This window comes from Hypomesus transpacificus, chromosome 9, assembly GCF_021917145.1.
Source record: "Hypomesus transpacificus isolate Combined female chromosome 9, fHypTra1, whole genome shotgun sequence".
Lineage (NCBI taxonomy): Eukaryota > Metazoa > Chordata > Actinopteri > Osmeriformes > Osmeridae > Hypomesus > Hypomesus transpacificus.
In genome coordinates, this window is record NC_061068.1 from 4060364 (window position 1) to 4076273 (window position 15910).

The 15910-nt window shown below is 63.3% G+C and overlaps 1 protein-coding gene across 1 annotated transcript in view; it reads left to right on the forward strand.

Moving 5' to 3' along the window:
• LOC124471899 (vesicle-associated membrane protein-associated protein B-like) overlaps positions 1-15910 on the forward strand; it is a 33575-nt gene that overhangs the window by 8820 nt on the left and 8845 nt on the right. The gene's annotated exons all lie outside the window — the stretch shown is intronic.

Here is a 15910-nt window from a genome sequence, read left to right on the forward strand (position 1 = left end):
CACCCTGTTGCCATTAAGGCTGCCATTGGGGGATTAGGGCTAGGGCTAGGGTTAGGGTTGGAGTTCCAGACTTCCGGGACCCCTGCCGTTGGTCTAATCCTGTTACCAGGCCTCCCTTGAGGTCCGCCGCAGGCCGAGACCTGAGCCCAGCCCTAGCCCAGCCCCGATCCCAACCCTCGCCCTGTTGCCATTAAGGCTGCCATTGGGGGATTAGGGCTAGGGTTAGGGTTGGAGTTCCAGACTTCCGGGACCCCTACCGTTGGTCTGATCCTGTTACCAGGCCTCCCCTGAGCTCCGCCGCAGGCCGAGACCTGAGCCCAGCCCTAGCCCAGCCCCAGCCCAGCCCCGATCCCAACCCTCGCCCTGTTGCCATTAAGGCTGCCATTGGGGGATTAGGGCTAGGGTTAGGGTTAGGGTTGGAGTTCCAGACTTCCGGGACCCCTACCGTTGGTCTGATCCTGTTACCAGTCCTCCCCTGAGCTCCGCCGCAGGCCGAGACCTGAGCCCAGCCCTAGCCCAGCCCCGATCCCAACCCTCACCCTGTTGCCATTAAGGCTGCCATTGGGGGATTAGGGCTAGGGCTAGGGTTAGGGTTGGAGTTCCAGACTTCCGGGACCCCTGCCGTTGGTCTAATCCTGTTACCAGGCCTCCCTTGAGGTCCGCCGCAGGCCGAGACCTGAGCCCAGCCCTAGCCCAGCCCCGATCCCAACCCTCGCCCTGTTGCCATTAAGGCTGCCATTGGGGGATTAGGGCTAGGGTTAGGGTTGGAGTTCCAGACTTCCGGGACCCCTACCGTTGGTCTGATCCTGTTACCAGGCCTCCCCTGAGCTCCGCCGCAGGCCGAGACCTGAGCCCAGCCCTAGCCCAGCCCCAGCCCAGCCCCGATCCCAACCCTCGCCCTGTTGCCATTAAGGCTGCCATTGGGGGATTAGGGCTAGGGTTAGGGTTAGGGTTGGAGTTCCAGACTTCCGGGACCCCTGCCGTTGGTCTAATCCTGTTACCAGGCCTCCCTTGAGGTCCGCCGCAGGCCGAGACCTGAGCCCAGCCCTAGCCCAGCCCCGATCCCAACCCTCGCCCTGTTGCCATTAAGGCTGCCATTGGGGGATTAGGGCTAGGGTTAGGGTTGGAGTTCCAGACTTCCGGGACCCCTACCGTTGGTCTGATCCTGTTACCAGGCCTCCCCTGAGCTCCGCCGCAGGCCGAGACCTGAGCCCAGCCCTAGCCCAGCCCCAGCCCAGCCCCGATCCCAACCCTCGCCCTGTTGCCATTAAGGCTGCCATTGGGGGATTAGGGCTAGGGTTAGGGTTAGGGTTGGAGTTCCAGACTTCCGGGACCCCTACCGTTGGTCTGATCCTGTTACCAGTCCTCCCCTGAGCTCCGCCGCAGGCCGAGACCTGAGCCCAGCCCTAGCCCAGCCCCGATCCCAACCCTCACCCTGTTGCCATTAAGGCTGCCATTGGGGGATTAGGGCTAGGGCTAGGGTTAGGGTTGGAGTTCCAGACTTCCGGGACCCCTGCCGTTGGTCTAATCCTGTTACTAGGCCTCCCTTGAGGTCCGCCGCAGGCCGAGACCTGAGCCCAGCCCTAGCCCAGCCCCGATCCCAACCCTCGCCCTGTTGCCATTAAGGCTGCCATTGGGGGATTAGGGCTAGGGTTAGGGTTGGAGTTCCAGACTTCCGGGACCCCTACCGTTGGTCTGATCCTGTTACCAGGCCTCCCCTGAGCTCCGCCGCAGGCCGAGACCTGAGCCCAGCCCTAGCCCAGCCCCAGCCCAGCCCCGATCCCAACCCTCGCCCTGTTGCCATTAAGGCTGCCATTGGGGGATTAGGGCTAGGGTTAGGGTTAGGGTTGGAGTTCCAGACTTCCGGGACCCCTACCGTTGGTCTGATCCTGTTACCAGGCCTCCCCTGAGCTCCGCCGCAGGCCGAGACCTGAGCCCAGCCCTAGCCCAGCCCCGATCCCAACCCTCACCCTGTTGCCATTAAGGCTGCCATTGGGGGATTAGGGCTAGGGTTAGGGTTGGTGTTCCAGACTTCCGGGACCCCTACCGTTGGTCTGATCCTGTTACCAGGCCTCCCTTGAGCTCCGCCGCAGGCCCAGACCTGAGCCCAGCCCTAGCCTAGCCCAGCCCCGATCCCAACCCTCACCCTGTTGCCATCAAGGCTGCCATTGGGGGATTAGGGCTAGGGCTAGGGTTAGGGTTGGAGTTCCAGACTTCCGGGACCCCTGCCGTTGGTCTAATCCTGTTACCAGGCCTCCCTTGAGGTCCGCCGCAGGCCGAGACCTGAGCCCAGCCCTAGCCCAGCCCCGATCCCAACCCTCGCCCTGTTGCCATTAAGGCTGCCATTGGGGGATTAGGGCTAGGGTTAGGGTTGGAGTTCCAGACTTCCGGGACCCCTACCGTTGGTCTGATCCTGTTACCAGGCCTCCCCTGAGCTCCGCCGCAGGCCGAGACCTGAGCCCAGCCCTAGCCCAGCCCCGATCCCAACCCTCACCCTGTTGCCATTAAGGCTGCCATTGGGGGATTACGGCTAGGGCTAGGGTTAGGGTTGGAGTTCCAGACTTCCGGGACCCCTGCCGTTGGTCTGATCCTGTTACCAGTCCTCCCCTGAGCTCCGCCGCAGGCCGAGACCTGAGCCCAGCCCTAGCCCAGCCCCGATCCCAACCCTCACCCTGTTGCCATTAAGGCTGCCATTGGGGGATTAGGGCTAGGGCTAGGGCTAGGGTTAGGGTTGGAGTTCCAGACTTCCGGGACCCCTGCCGTTGGTCTGATCCTGTTACCAGGCCTCCCTTGAGCTCCGCCGCAGGCCCAGACCTGAGCCCAGCCCTAGCCTAGCCCAGCCCCGATCCCAACCCTCACCCTGTTGCCATTAAGGCTGCCATTGGGGGATTAGGGCTAGGGCTAGGGTTAGGGTTGGAGTTCCAGACTTCCGGGACCCCTGCCGTTGGTCTAATCCTGTTACCAGGCCTCCCTTGAGGTCCGCCGCAGGCCGAGACCTGAGCCCAGCCCTAGCCCAGCCCCGATCCCAACCCTCGCCCTGTTGCCATTAAGGCTGCCATTGGGGGATTAGGGCTAGGGTTAGGGTTGGAGTTCCAGACTTCCGGGACCCCTACCGTTGGTCTGATCCTGTTACCAGGCCTCCCCTGAGCTCCGCCGCAGGCCGAGACCTGAGCCCAGCCCTAGCCCAGCCCCAGCCCAGCCCCGATCCCAACCCTCGCCCTGTTGCCATTAAGGCTGCCATTGGGGGATTAGGGCTAGGGTTAGGGTTAGGGTTGGAGTTCCAGACTTCCGGGACCCCTACCGTTGGTCTGATCCTGTTACCAGTCCTCCCCTGAGCTCCGCCGCAGGCCGAGACCTGAGCCCAGCCCTAGCCCAGCCCCGATCCCAACCCTCACCCTGTTGCCATTAAGGCTGCCATTGGGGGATTAGGGCTAGGGCTAGGGTTAGGGTTGGAGTTCCAGACTTCCGGGACCCCTGCCGTTGGTCTAATCCTGTTACCAGGCCTCCCTTGAGGTCCGCCGCAGGCCGAGACCTGAGCCCAGCCCTAGCCCAGCCCCGATCCCAACCCTCGCCCTGTTGCCATTAAGGCTGCCATTGGGGGATTAGGGCTAGGGTTAGGGTTGGAGTTCCAGACTTCCGGGACCCCTACCGTTGGTCTGATCCTGTTACCAGGCCTCCCCTGAGCTCCGCCGCAGGCCGAGACCTGAGCCCAGCCCTAGCCCAGCCCCAGCCCAGCCCCGATCCCAACCCTCGCCCTGTTGCCATTAAGGCTGCCATTGGGGGATTAGGGCTAGGGTTAGGGTTAGGGTTGGAGTTCCAGACTTCCGGGACCCCTGCCGTTGGTCTAATCCTGTTACCAGGCCTCCCTTGAGGTCCGCCGCAGGCCGAGACCTGAGCCCAGCCCTAGCCCAGCCCCGATCCCAACCCTCGCCCTGTTGCCATTAAGGCTGCCATTGGGGGATTAGGGCTAGGGTTAGGGTTGGAGTTCCAGACTTCCGGGACCCCTACCGTTGGTCTGATCCTGTTACCAGGCCTCCCCTGAGCTCCGCCGCAGGCCGAGACCTGAGCCCAGCCCTAGCCCAGCCCCAGCCCAGCCCCGATCCCAACCCTCGCCCTGTTGCCATTAAGGCTGCCATTGGGGGATTAGGGCTAGGGTTAGGGTTAGGGTTGGAGTTCCAGACTTCCGGGACCCCTACCGTTGGTCTGATCCTGTTACCAGTCCTCCCCTGAGCTCCGCCGCAGGCCGAGACCTGAGCCCAGCCCTAGCCCAGCCCCGATCCCAACCCTCACCCTGTTGCCATTAAGGCTGCCATTGGGGGATTAGGGCTAGGGCTAGGGTTAGGGTTGGAGTTCCAGACTTCCGGGACCCCTGCCGTTGGTCTAATCCTGTTACCAGGCCTCCCTTGAGGTCCGCCGCAGGCCGAGACCTGAGCCCAGCCCTAGCCCAGCCCCGATCCCAACCCTCGCCCTGTTGCCATTAAGGCTGCCATTGGGGGATTAGGGCTAGGGTTAGGGTTGGAGTTCCAGACTTCCGGGACCCCTACCGTTGGTCTGATCCTGTTACCAGGCCTCCCCTGAGCTCCGCCGCAGGCCGAGACCTGAGCCCAGCCCTAGCCCAGCCCCAGCCCAGCCCCGATCCCAACCCTCGCCCTGTTGCCATTAAGGCTGCCATTGGGGGATTAGGGCTAGGGTTAGGGTTAGGGTTGGAGTTCCAGACTTCCGGGACCCCTACCGTTGGTCTGATCCTGTTACCAGGCCTCCCCTGAGCTCCGCCGCAGGCCGAGACCTGAGCCCAGCCCTAGCCCAGCCCCGATCCCAACCCTCACCCTGTTGCCATTAAGGCTGCCATTGGGGGATTAGGGCTAGGGCTAGGGTTAGGGTTGGAGTTCCAGACTTCCGGGACCCCTGCCGTTGGTCTAATCCTGTTACCAGGCCTCCCTTGAGGTCCGCCGCAGGCCGAGACCTGAGCCCAGCCCTAGCCCAGCCCCGATCCCAACCCTCGCCCTGTTGCCATTAAGGCTGCCATTGGGGGATTAGGGCTAGGGTTAGGGTTGGAGTTCCAGACTTCCGGGACCCCTACCGTTGGTCTGATCCTGTTACCAGGCCTCCCCTGAGCTCCGCCGCAGGCCGAGACCTGAGCCCAGCCCTAGCCCAGCCCCGATCCCAACCCTCACCCTGTTGCCATTAAGGCTGCCATTGGGGGATTACGGCTAGGGCTAGGGTTAGGGTTGGAGTTCCAGACTTCCGGGACCCCTGCCGTTGGTCTGATCCTGTTACCAGTCCTCCCCTGAGCTCCGCCGCAGGCCGAGACCTGAGCCCAGCCCTAGCCCAGCCCCGATCCCAACCCTCACCCTGTTGCCATTAAGGCTGCCATTGGGGGATTAGGGCTAGGGCTAGGGCTAGGGTTAGGGTTGGAGTTCCAGACTTCCGGGACCCCTGCCGTTGGTCTGATCCTGTTACCAGGCCTCCCTTGAGCTCCGCCGCAGGCCCAGACCTGAGCCCAGCCCTAGCCTAGCCCAGCCCCGATCCCAACCCTCACCCTGTTGCCATTAAGGCTGCCATTGGGGGATTAGGGCTAGGGCTAGGGTTAGGGTTGGAGTTCCAGACTTCCGGGACCCCTGCCGTTGGTCTAATCCTGTTACCAGGCCTCCCTTGAGGTCCGCCGCAGGCCGAGACCTGAGCCCAGCCCTAGCCCAGCCCCGATCCCAACCCTCGCCCTGTTGCCATTAAGGCTGCCATTGGGGGATTAGGGCTAGGGTTAGGGTTGGAGTTCCAGACTTCCGGGACCCCTACCGTTGGTCTGATCCTGTTACCAGGCCTCCCCTGAGCTCCGCCGCAGGCCGAGACCTGAGCCCAGCCCTAGCCCAGCCCCAGCCCAGCCCCGATCCCAACCCTCGCCCTGTTGCCATTAAGGCTGCCATTGGGGGATTAGGGCTAGGGTTAGGGTTAGGGTTGGAGTTCCAGACTTCCGGGACCCCTACCGTTGGTCTGATCCTGTTACCAGTCCTCCCCTGAGCTCCGCCGCAGGCCGAGACCTGAGCCCAGCCCTAGCCCAGCCCCGATCCCAACCCTCACCCTGTTGCCATTAAGGCTGCCATTGGGGGATTAGGGCTAGGGCTAGGGTTAGGGTTGGAGTTCCAGACTTCCGGGACCCCTGCCGTTGGTCTAATCCTGTTACCAGGCCTCCCTTGAGGTCCGCCGCAGGCCGAGACCTGAGCCCAGCCCTAGCCCAGCCCCGATCCCAACCCTCGCCCTGTTGCCATTAAGGCTGCCATTGGGGGATTAGGGCTAGGGTTAGGGTTGGAGTTCCAGACTTCCGGGACCCCTACCGTTGGTCTGATCCTGTTACCAGGCCTCCCCTGAGCTCCGCCGCAGGCCGAGACCTGAGCCCAGCCCTAGCCCAGCCCCAGCCCAGCCCCGATCCCAACCCTCGCCCTGTTGCCATTAAGGCTGCCATTGGGGGATTAGGGCTAGGGTTAGGGTTAGGGTTGGAGTTCCAGACTTCCGGGACCCCTGCCGTTGGTCTAATCCTGTTACCAGGCCTCCCTTGAGGTCCGCCGCAGGCCGAGACCTGAGCCCAGCCCTAGCCCAGCCCCGATCCCAACCCTCGCCCTGTTGCCATTAAGGCTGCCATTGGGGGATTAGGGCTAGGGTTAGGGTTGGAGTTCCAGACTTCCGGGACCCCTACCGTTGGTCTGATCCTGTTACCAGGCCTCCCCTGAGCTCCGCCGCAGGCCGAGACCTGAGCCCAGCCCTAGCCCAGCCCCAGCCCAGCCCCGATCCCAACCCTCGCCCTGTTGCCATTAAGGCTGCCATTGGGGGATTAGGGCTAGGGTTAGGGTTAGGGTTGGAGTTCCAGACTTCCGGGACCCCTACCGTTGGTCTGATCCTGTTACCAGTCCTCCCCTGAGCTCCGCCGCAGGCCGAGACCTGAGCCCAGCCCTAGCCCAGCCCCGATCCCAACCCTCACCCTGTTGCCATTAAGGCTGCCATTGGGGGATTAGGGCTAGGGCTAGGGTTAGGGTTGGAGTTCCAGACTTCCGGGACCCCTGCCGTTGGTCTAATCCTGTTACCAGGCCTCCCTTGAGGTCCGCCGCAGGCCGAGACCTGAGCCCAGCCCTAGCCCAGCCCCGATCCCAACCCTCGCCCTGTTGCCATTAAGGCTGCCATTGGGGGATTAGGGCTAGGGTTAGGGTTGGAGTTCCAGACTTCCGGGACCCCTACCGTTGGTCTGATCCTGTTACCAGGCCTCCCCTGAGCTCCGCCGCAGGCCGAGACCTGAGCCCAGCCCTAGCCCAGCCCCGATCCCAACCCTCGCCCTGTTGCCATTAAGGCTGCCATTGGGGGATTAGGGCTAGGGTTAGGGTTGGAGTTCCAGACTTCCGGGACCCCTACCGTTGGTCTGATCCTGTTACCAGGCCTCCCCTGAGCTCCGCCGCAGGCCGAGACCTGAGCCCAGCCCTAGCCCAGCCCCAGCCCAGCCCCGATCCCAACCCTCGCCCTGTTGCCATTAAGGCTGCCATTGGGGGATTAGGGCTAGGGTTAGGGTTAGGGTTGGAGTTCCAGACTTCCGGGACCCCTACCGTTGGTCTGATCCTGTTACCAGTCCTCCCCTGAGCTCCGCCGCAGGCCGAGACCTGAGCCCAGCCCTAGCCCAGCCCCGATCCCAACCCTCACCCTGTTGCCATTAAGGCTGCCATTGGGGGATTAGGGCTAGGGCTAGGGTTAGGGTTGGAGTTCCAGACTTCCGGGACCCCTGCCGTTGGTCTAATCCTGTTACCAGGCCTCCCTTGAGGTCCGCCGCAGGCCGAGACCTGAGCCCAGCCCTAGCCCAGCCCCGATCCCAACCCTCGCCCTGTTGCCATTAAGGCTGCCATTGGGGGATTAGGGCTAGGGTTAGGGTTGGAGTTCCAGACTTCCGGGACCCCTACCGTTGGTCTGATCCTGTTACCAGGCCTCCCCTGAGCTCCGCCGCAGGCCGAGACCTGAGCCCAGCCCTAGCCCAGCCCCAGCCCAGCCCCGATCCCAACCCTCGCCCTGTTGCCATTAAGGCTGCCATTGGGGGATTAGGGCTAGGGTTAGGGTTAGGGTTGGAGTTCCAGACTTCCGGGACCCCTGCCGTTGGTCTAATCCTGTTACCAGGCCTCCCTTGAGGTCCGCCGCAGGCCGAGACCTGAGCCCAGCCCTAGCCCAGCCCCGATCCCAACCCTCGCCCTGTTGCCATTAAGGCTGCCATTGGGGGATTAGGGCTAGGGTTAGGGTTGGAGTTCCAGACTTCCGGGACCCCTACCGTTGGTCTGATCCTGTTACCAGGCCTCCCCTGAGCTCCGCCGCAGGCCGAGACCTGAGCCCAGCCCTAGCCCAGCCCCAGCCCAGCCCCGATCCCAACCCTCGCCCTGTTGCCATTAAGGCTGCCATTGGGGGATTAGGGCTAGGGTTAGGGTTAGGGTTGGAGTTCCAGACTTCCGGGACCCCTACCGTTGGTCTGATCCTGTTACCAGTCCTCCCCTGAGCTCCGCCGCAGGCCGAGACCTGAGCCCAGCCCTAGCCCAGCCCCGATCCCAACCCTCACCCTGTTGCCATTAAGGCTGCCATTGGGGGATTAGGGCTAGGGCTAGGGTTAGGGTTGGAGTTCCAGACTTCCGGGACCCCTGCCGTTGGTCTAATCCTGTTACCAGGCCTCCCTTGAGGTCCGCCGCAGGCCGAGACCTGAGCCCAGCCCTAGCCCAGCCCCGATCCCAACCCTCGCCCTGTTGCCATTAAGGCTGCCATTGGGGGATTAGGGCTAGGGTTAGGGTTGGAGTTCCAGACTTCCGGGACCCCTACCGTTGGTCTGATCCTGTTACCAGGCCTCCCCTGAGCTCCGCCGCAGGCCGAGACCTGAGCCCAGCCCTAGCCCAGCCCCAGCCCAGCCCCGATCCCAACCCTCGCCCTGTTGCCATTAAGGCTGCCATTGGGGGATTAGGGCTAGGGTTAGGGTTAGGGTTGGAGTTCCAGACTTCCGGGACCCCTACCGTTGGTCTGATCCTGTTACCAGGCCTCCCCTGAGCTCCGCCGCAGGCCGAGACCTGAGCCCAGCCCTAGCCCAGCCCCGATCCCAACCCTCACCCTGTTGCCATTAAGGCTGCCATTGGGGGATTAGGGCTAGGGTTAGGGTTGGTGTTCCAGACTTCCGGGACCCCTACCGTTGGTCTGATCCTGTTACCAGGCCTCCCTTGAGCTCCGCCGCAGGCCCAGACCTGAGCCCAGCCCTAGCCTAGCCCAGCCCCGATCCCAACCCTCACCCTGTTGCCATCAAGGCTGCCATTGGGGGATTAGGGCTAGGGCTAGGGTTAGGGTTGGAGTTCCAGACTTCCGGGACCCCTGCCGTTGGTCTAATCCTGTTACCAGGCCTCCCTTGAGGTCCGCCGCAGGCCGAGACCTGAGCCCAGCCCTAGCCCAGCCCCGATCCCAACCCTCGCCCTGTTGCCATTAAGGCTGCCATTGGGGGATTAGGGCTAGGGTTAGGGTTGGAGTTCCAGACTTCCGGGACCCCTACCGTTGGTCTGATCCTGTTACCAGGCCTCCCCTGAGCTCCGCCGCAGGCCGAGACTTGAGCCCAGCCCTAGCCCAGCCCCGATCCCAACCCTCACCCTGTTGCCATTAAGGCTGCCATTGGGGGATTACGGCTAGGGCTAGGGTTAGGGTTGGAGTTCCAGACTTCCGGGACCCCTGCCGTTGGTCTGATCCTGTTACCAGTCCTCCCCTGAGCTCCGCCGCAGGCCGAGACCTGAGCCCAGCCCTAGCCCAGCCCCGATCCCAACCCTCACCCTGTTGCCATTAAGGCTGCCATTGGGGGATTAGGGCTAGGGCTAGGGCTAGGGTTAGGGTTGGAGTTCCAGACTTCCGGGACCCCTGCCGTTGGTCTGATCCTGTTACCAGGCCTCCCTTGAGCTCCGCCGCAGGCCCAGACCTGAGCCCAGCCCTAGCCTAGCCCAGCCCCGATCCCAACCCTCACCCTGTTGCCATTAAGGCTGCCATTGGGGGATTAGGGCTAGGGCTAGGGTTAGGGTTGGAGTTCCAGACTTCCGGGACCCCTGCCGTTGGTCTAATCCTGTTACCAGGCCTCCCTTGAGGTCCGCCGCAGGCCGAGACCTGAGCCCAGCCCTAGCCCAGCCCCGATCCCAACCCTCGCCCTGTTGCCATGAAGGCTGCCATTGGGGGATTAGGGCTAGGGTTAGGGTTGGAGTTCCAGACTTCCGGGACCCCTACCGTTGGTCTGATCCTGTTACCAGGCCTCCCCTGACCTCCGCCGCAGGCCGAGACCTAAGCCCAGCCCTAGCCCACCCCCAGCCCAGCCCCGATCCCAACCCTAGCCCTGTTGCCATTAAAGCTGCCATTGGGGGATTAGGGCTAGGGTTAGGGTTGGAGTTCCAGACTTCCGGGACCCCTACCGTTGGTCTGATCCTGTTACCAGGCCTCCCCTGAGCTCCGCCGCAGGCCGAGACCTGAGCCCAGCCCTAGCCCAGCCCCGATCCCAACCCTCACCCTGTTGCCATTAAGGCTGCCATTGGGGGATTACGGCTAGGGCTAGGGTTAGGGTTGGAGTTCCAGACTTCCGGGACCCCTGCCGTTGGTCTAATCCTGTTACCAGGCCTCCCTTGAGGTCCGCCGCAGGCCGAGACCTGAGCCCAGCCCTAGCCCAGCCCCGATCCCAACCCTCGCCCTGTTGCCATTAAGGCTGCCATTGGGGGATTAGGGCTAGGGTTAGGGTTGGAGTTCCAGACTTCCGGGACCCCTACCGTTGGTCTGATCCTGTTACCAGGCCTCCCCTGAGCTCCGCCGCAGGCCGAGACCTGAGCCCAGCCCTAGCCCAGCCCCGATCCCAACCCTCACCCTGTTGCCATTAAGGCTGCCATTGGGGGATTACGGCTAGGGCTAGGGTTAGGGTTGGAGTTCCAGACTTCCGGGACCCCTACCGTTGGTCTGATCCTGTTACCAGGCCTCCCTTGAGCTCCGCCGCAGGCCCAGACCTGAGCCCAGCCCTAGCCTAGCCCAGCCCCGATCCCAACCCTCACCCTGTTGCCATTAAGGCTGCCATTGGGGGATTAGGGCTAGGGCTAGGGTTAGGGTTGGAGTTCCAGACTTCCGGGACCCCTGCCGTTGGTCTAATCCTGTTACCAGGCCTCCCTTGAGGTCCGCCGCAGGCCGAGACCTGAGCCCAGCCCTAGCCCAGCCCCGATCCCAACCCTCGCCCTGTTGCCATTAAGGCTGCCATTGGGGGATTAGGGCTAGGGTTAGGGTTGGAGTTCCAGACTTCCGGGACCCCTACCGTTGGTCTGATCCTGTTACCAGGCCTCCCCTGAGCTCCGCCGCAGGCCGAGACCTGAGCCCAGCCCTAGCCCAGCCCCGATCCCAACCCTCACCCTGTTGCCATTAAGGCTGCCATTGGGGGATTACGGCTAGGGCTAGGGTTAGGGTTGGAGTTCCAGACTTCCGGGACCCCTGCCGTTGGTCTGATCCTGTTACCAGTCCTCCCCTGAGCTCCGCCGCAGGCCGAGACCTGAGCCCAGCCCTAGCCCAGCCCCGATCCCAACCCTCACCCTGTTGCCATTAAGGCTGCCATTGGGGGATTAGGGCTAGGGCTAGGGCTAGGGTTAGGGTTGGAGTTCCAGACTTCCGGGACCCCTGCCGTTGGTCTGATCCTGTTACCAGGCCTCCCTTGAGCTCCGCCGCAGGCCCAGACCTGAGCCCAGCCCTAGCCTAGCCCAGCCCCGATCCCAACCCTCACCCTGTTGCCATTAAGGCTGCCATTGGGGGATTAGGGCTAGGGCTAGGGTTAGGGTTGGAGTTCCAGACTTCCGGGACCCCTGCCGTTGGTCTAATCCTGTTACCAGGCCTCCCTTGAGGTCCGCCGCAGGCCGAGACCTGAGCCCAGCCCTAGCCCAGCCCCGATCCCAACCCTCGCCCTGTTGCCATTAAGGCTGCCATTGGGGGATTAGGGCTAGGGTTAGGGTTGGAGTTCCAGACTTCCGGGACCCCTACCGTTGGTCTGATCCTGTTACCAGGCCTCCCCTGAGCTCCGCCGCAGGCCGAGACCTGAGCCCAGCCCTAGCCCAGCCCCGATCCCAACCCTCACCCTGTTGCCATTAAGGCTGCCATTGGGGGATTAGGGCTAGGGCTAGGGTTAGGGTTGGAGTTCCAGACTTCCGGGACCCCTGCCGTTGGTCTGATCCTGTTACCAGGCCTCCCTTGAGCTCCGCCGCAGGCCCAGACCTGAGCCCAGCCCTAGCCTAGCCCAGCCCCGATCCCAACCCTCACCCTGTTGCCATTAAGGCTGCCATTGGGGGATTAGGGCTAGGGCTAGGGTTAGGGTTGGAGTTCCAGACTTCCGGGACCCCTGCCGTTGGTCTAATTCTGTTACCAGGCCTCCCTTGAGGTCCGCCGCAGGCCGAGACCTGAGCCCAGCCCTAGCCTAGCCCAGCCCCGATCCCAACCCTCGCCCTGTTGCCATTAAGGCTGCCATTGGGGGATTAGGGCTAGGGCTAGGGTTAGGGTTGGAGTTCCAGACTTCCGGGACCCCTACCGTTGGTCTGATCCTGTTACCAGGCCTCCCCTGACCTCCGCCGCAGGCCGAGACCTAAGCCCAGCCCTAGCCCACCCCCAGCCCAGCCCCGATCCCAACCCTAGCCCTGTTGCCATTAAAGCTGCCATTGGGGGATTAGGGCTAGGGTTAGGGTTGGAGTTCCAGACTTCCGGGACCCCTACCGTTGGTCTGATCCTGTTACCAGGCCTCCCCTGAGCTCCGCCGCAGGCCGAGACCTGAGCCCAGCCCTAGCCCAGCCCCGATCCCAACCCTCACCCTGTTGCCATTAAGGCTGCCATTGGGGGATTACGGCTAGGGCTAGGGTTAGGGTTGGAGTTCCAGACTTCCGGGACCCCTGCCGTTGGTCTAATCCTGTTACCAGGCCTCCCTTGAGGTCCGCCGCAGGCCGAGACCTGAGCCCAGCCCTAGCCCAGCCCCGATCCCAACCCTCGCCCTGTTGCCATTAAGGCTGCCATTGGGGGATTAGGGCTAGGGTTAGGGTTGGAGTTCCAGACTTCCGGGACCCCTACCGTTGGTCTGATCCTGTTACCAGGCCTCCCCTGAGCTCCGCCGCAGGCCGAGACCTGAGCCCAGCCCTAGCCCAGCCCCGATCCCAACCCTCACCCTGTTGCCATTAAGGCTGCCATTGGGGGATTACGGCTAGGGCTAGGGTTAGGGTTGGAGTTCCAGACTTCCGGGACCCCTACCGTTGGTCTGATCCTGTTACCAGGCCTCCCTTGAGCTCCGCCGCAGGCCCAGACCTGAGCCCAGCCCTAGCCTAGCCCAGCCCCGATCCCAACCCTCACCCTGTTGCCATTAAGGCTGCCATTGGGGGATTAGGGCTAGGGCTAGGGTTAGGGTTGGAGTTCCAGACTTCCGGGACCCCTGCCGTTGGTCTAATCCTGTTACCAGGCCTCCCTTGAGGTCCGCCGCAGGCCGAGACCTGAGCCCAGCCCTAGCCCAGCCCCGATCCCAACCCTCGCCCTGTTGCCATTAAGGCTGCCATTGGGGGATTAGGGCTAGGGTTAGGGTTGGAGTTCCAGACTTCCGGGACCCCTACCGTTGGTCTGATCCTGTTACCAGGCCTCCCCTGAGCTCCGCCGCAGGCCGAGACCTGAGCCCAGCCCTAGCCCAGCCCCGATCCCAACCCTCACCCTGTTGCCATTAAGGCTGCCATTGGGGGATTACGGCTAGGGCTAGGGTTAGGGTTGGAGTTCCAGACTTCCGGGACCCCTGCCGTTGGTCTGATCCTGTTACCAGTCCTCCCCTGAGCTCCGCCGCAGGCCGAGACCTGAGCCCAGCCCTAGCCCAGCCCCGATCCCAACCCTCACCCTGTTGCCATTAAGGCTGCCATTGGGGGATTAGGGCTAGGGCTAGGGCTAGGGTTAGGGTTGGAGTTCCAGACTTCCGGGACCCCTGCCGTTGGTCTGATCCTGTTACCAGGCCTCCCTTGAGCTCCGCCGCAGGCCCAGACCTGAGCCCAGCCCTAGCCTAGCCCAGCCCCGATCCCAACCCTCACCCTGTTGCCATTAAGGCTGCCATTGGGGGATTAGGGCTAGGGCTAGGGTTAGGGTTGGAGTTCCAGACTTCCGGGACCCCTGCCGTTGGTCTAATCCTGTTACCAGGCCTCCCTTGAGGTCCGCCGCAGGCCGAGACCTGAGCCCAGCCCTAGCCCAGCCCCGATCCCAACCCTCGCCCTGTTGCCATTAAGGCTGCCATTGGGGGATTAGGGCTAGGGTTAGGGTTGGAGTTCCAGACTTCCGGGACCCCTACCGTTGGTCTGATCCTGTTACCAGGCCTCCCCTGAGCTCCGCCGCAGGCCGAGACCTGAGCCCAGCCCTAGCCCAGCCCCGATCCCAACCCTCACCCTGTTGCCATTAAGGCTGCCATTGGGGGATTAGGGCTAGGGCTAGGGTTAGGGTTGGAGTTCCAGACTTCCGGGACCCCTGCCGTTGGTCTGATCCTGTTACCAGGCCTCCCTTGAGCTCCGCCGCAGGCCCAGACCTGAGCCCAGCCCTAGCCTAGCCCAGCCCCGATCCCAACCCTCACCCTGTTGCCATTAAGGCTGCCATTGGGGGATTAGGGCTAGGGCTAGGGTTAGGGTTGGAGTTCCAGACTTCCGGGACCCCTGCCGTTGGTCTAATTCTGTTACCAGGCCTCCCTTGAGGTCCGCCGCAGGCCGAGACCTGAGCCCAGCCCTAGCCCAGCCCCGATCCCAACCCTCGCCCTGTTGCCATTAAGGCTGCCATTGGGGGATTAGGGCTAGGGTTAGGGTTGGAGTTCCAGACTTCCGGGACCCCTACCGTTGGTCTGATCCTGTTACCAGGCCTCCCCTGAGCTCCGCCGCAGGCCGAGACCTGAGCCCAGCCCTAGCCCAGCCCCAGCCCAGCCCCGATTCCAACCCTCGCCCTGTTGCCATTAAGGCTGCCATTGGGGGATTAGGGCTAGGGTTAGGGTTGGAGTTCCAGACTTCCGGGACCCCTACCGTTGGTCTGATCCTGTTACCAGGCTGAGACCTGAGCCCAGCCCGTGTCCAGCCCCGATCCCAACCCTCGCCCTGTTGCCATTAAGGCTGCCATTGGGGGATTAGGGCTAGGGCTAGGGTTAGGGTTGGAGTTCCAGACTTCCGGGACCCCTGCCGTTGGTCTGATCCTGTTACCAGGCCTCCCTTGAGCTCCGCCGCAGGCCGAGACCTGAGCCCAGCCCTAGCCTAGCCCAGCCCCGATCCCAACCCTCACCCTGTTGCCATTAAGGCTGCCATTGGGGGATTAGGGCTAGGGCTAGGGCTAGGGTTAGGGTTGGAGTTCCAGACTTCCGGGACCCCTGCCGTTGGTCTGATCCTGTTACCAGGCCTCCCTTGAGCTCCGCCGCAGGCCGAGACCTGAGCCCAGCCCTAGCCCAGCCCCGATCCCAACCCTCACCCTGTTGCCATTAAGGCTGCCATTGGGGGATTAGGGCTAGGGCTAGGGTTAGGGTTGGAGTTCCAGACTTCCGGGACCCCTGCCGTTGGTCTAATCCTGTTACCAGGCCTCCCTTGAGGTCCGCCGCAGGCCGAGACCTGAGCCCAGCCCTAGCCCAGCCCCGATCCCAACCCTCGCCCTGTTGCCATTAAGGCTGCCATTGGGGGATTAGGGCTAGGGTTAGGGTTGGAGTTCAAGACTTCCGGGACCCCTACCGTTGGTCTGATCCTGTTACCAGGCCTCCCCTGAGCTCCGCCGCAGGCCGAGACCTGAGCCCAGCCCTAGCCCAGCCCCGATCCCAACCCTCACCCTGTTGCCATTAAGGCTGCCATTGGGGGATTAGGGCTAGGGCTAGGGTTAGGGTTGGAGTTCCAGACTTCCGGGA